Below are 3,438 nucleotides of genomic sequence, written 5' to 3'. Positions count from 1 at the left end.
TACCATCTAGTGGGGGCGTGTGCCCTGTTGGGGGGGGCTGTGGACCTGTGGGGGAGGGGGAGTCAATGTACTGTGTGTGTGGGGGGGCCTGCACTCTGTGGGGGGGCAGGTGACTCACCCTTCCTGAGCAGCCCCCTCCCACAACCCCACTACACCCACAGTCCCCCCACAATCCACCCACAACACCCACATCCCCTCACTCACATACCCAGCCACAAACTCCAAACCCCCACACAAGCTCCATACCCCCCAAACCTCACCCCAGAAACCCCACACCCACCCACAAACTCCCCCAATACCCCCTCTAAATTGCTTTACACTTGTAAATATATCAGTAAAACATTGCCCAACGTTGCCCGAATAGATCAATAAAACATTACCCTCTCTATATATAGTGGCATTTCATTTTAATAGTGGAAGAACACTATTTTGAGTATTTTAATGAGAGAATTTGGGGTTCTTATCAGAGAATTTGCAATTCATAAACAGGAAACACCAGGATCTCTGCTGGTGAGGCAAGTGAGACCCATGCACACGAGCCTTTCTAGGGCCAGCACCAGGGACCCAGTTGGAGGGCAGACAAGGTGGCAGACCTCTTGGCCATTTGGGGCCAAGAGGACATAGTTTGGCAGTTTAAAGCAGGCCACTGCAAGAAGCACATCTTCTGGGTGACAGCTGCCCAGATGGCAGAACAGGGGCACCCCATCCGGGTCTGGCAGGGGAGCAGCCTTGGGGCCACAGGTCCATGGGGGTGAATGCTGTTGCAGGTGGCAGCAGGGCACAGCTAGACAGCAGCCCCCACTGCCAGACTGCTGCAGTGGGTAGAGGGTGCAGGGGCCACTCCAGCTTAGGGCTGTTTCAGCAGTCTAGTTGGCACAAGGAATAGTGTCCCCTGGATACCAAGTGGCTGGGCCTCAGAAGCTCCTGAGGACACGTAGTCCATAGCTGCTTGCCAGGGTAGTTTTTTATATTGCTGGGGTCAGCACAAGACAGCTTTTTTTTACTGCTGGAGCCAGCACAGATAGAACTGTGGGAACTGGGGAAATTTTGGGGCACAGGAAAGCATTCATTATGCCTGTGAAATAATACATATTCAAGTGGAGGGGGAAAAATCCATGCATTTATGTCATATTTGTCAAATTCTTTTTGAAAATCAAACCTGGACAAAAGTTTTTAAAAAGTTGAGATGTTTTGTTTCAACATTTTTAAACAAAACAATTCACCTTTAATTTTTGAAATAAGATGTTTTGAAATATACCTACATTTAATTTAAAAAATAGTTTTGGAGTGCACAAAATGTTTTGTTTGATCTGAAGTGAATGTTTTTGTCTTTCCAGTTCTGGCAGGAAAGCAAAACAACAAAAATCATTTAGGGTCCTGTTGTGTTTTTTTTCCATTTTAAATTTTGATCAATGAACTGAAAATTAAGTATTCTTACGGTTAACAGTTTTCACAAGGGAAAATGCTGGATGCTCTTTTTAAAATCATAGCTGAACTCTCCTTTGTATGTCTTGTACTCAAAATCAAGAGTCTCTGGCCTGTACTGTTTGTGGCATTTCTGGTTAAGGTAAGCTTATATATTTTCTGTTGAATTGTTAGGTAAGGTTCCTAATTCTGAATTTTGGGGTATGAAGGAGGACTGCCATGGCCAAGCCCCTTTGGTTTTGGTGCGGTGGGCAAGGGGACCACAGCCTGTGTGTGCACAGTGCAGTCTAAGACTGAAAGCAAGGTGCCAAATGCACATCTGTCACACTGGAAATACATCTATTGTGTGCCTTAGATGAGTAGACATTATTGATTAATTCTGTCAGAGCCAGTAAATACCCAGCTTGGCTTTTAGGACTACATACAGCACTATTGCTTAAAAGAACTTTGATTGTAAAGTTCTGTGGCAGAGGCAAAAAAAAAAGTATGCTATCCCACAAAACAGGGCTGTCCAACTTCCAGGGAGCTGGGATCCTCGCACTACATGAGCCACATCTCCAGGGGACCCACTCCCCACCTGCTGTTCACAAAGCGTGGCTCTCCCCTGTCTGTCAGCTACTCGCTACTGCACATGGGCCCACCCAGTACAGGCATGAGCTCTCAGCTGGACAACCTCGCCATATAATGTTTCAGATTAGAAACTCATTTGAAACCATTTCCCATGTGCCAACCACGTAAAATAGTCAATATATTTATTTTAGAACAATGTACTGTATATTTACACCTAGAGAAAACTTTGGGAACATCTGATTTCTTTCATTTGGCACATTTGCTACATAGGATCATAGTAAAGTAGGGCTGGAAGAAAACCCATGCGGTCAGCTAGTCCAGCCTCCTGCTCGGGGTAGGATCATTCATGACTAAAACATCCCAGCCAATTGTCTGTTTAACTTGCTCTTGAAAACTTCCAGGGATGGAGATTGCACTATTTCTCTAGGTAGCCTAGAGGTCAATGCTTGACCACACTCAGAGTTAGAAATCTCCTCCACATCTTTGTCTTATATTTCCTCTGCTGCTAATACAGTCCATTGCTTCTAGTCCTGTCTCTTATGGCCACAGAGGAAAGCCCATTTCCATCCTCTCCATAATCACCCTTCAGGTATTTGAAGATTGTTATCAAATTCTCCCTCAGTCTTCTCTTTGCTGGACTAGCTGGACCTTGAACTCGTATAAAAATATATTCTTAATGTTCTAGATTCTCAATTGCATGACAGTTTTCTTACTTGTTTCTGTATATCTAGTCCAAAGAGAGTTGATGTGATATGTGAAAAATGGGGGGAAGAAAGTAGCAAAACTGTTGAATCACATAATGGAGAGATTAGCTCTATGGAAACAGCATCTATCATAAATTCACCTGCCTGGAGAGAATTTAGATGGAAAGGTTTTATGAGATGTTTTTTCACCCCACTAATGAAACATAGGATGGATAACCTATTGTCTAATATATGGAAAAGTAAACAGTATCCATTTCCTCATTTTTAATGGATATGTCAAATTGTCTAAATTCTGTCCAAAATAGTTAATTATATTTCAAACAATCAAGCTAGGAAATTTGCAAGAGATCAGATTTACTATCTCACTAGTACTATGCCTTCCTAATTAGTCTAACAAGTAATACTGGGTTTTAGTAGAATGGAAGTATATAATAGAAGAAAACTGCACTAAATTAAATTAGCTTCAGTCTCTGGATATTAACATGAAGAACTCCCACTGATTTGAATGTGTTTTGGAATAAGATCTAAATTATTAGGCAATGAAAGGAAGGATAATATGATAGTTACCACCATACTAAAAGTCAGGGTAAAGATACCCGAACATGTTGAAATGTCTCCCTTCATCTCATATACTTGAAATAGTTTCATAGTTTCATAGTTTCTAGGGTCGGAAGGGACCTGAGCAGATCATCTAGTCCGACCCCCTGCCAGGGCAGGAAGAGCACTGGGGTCAAACGAC

This window comes from Gavialis gangeticus, unplaced genomic scaffold (genome assembly GCF_001723915.1).
Source record: "Gavialis gangeticus isolate Ggan-Ray unplaced genomic scaffold, GavGan_comp1, whole genome shotgun sequence".
Classification (NCBI taxonomy): Eukaryota; Metazoa; Chordata; order Crocodylia; family Gavialidae; genus Gavialis; species Gavialis gangeticus.
The sequence above is the reverse complement of the archived record's forward strand: the minus strand, read 5'-3'. Positions refer to the sequence as shown.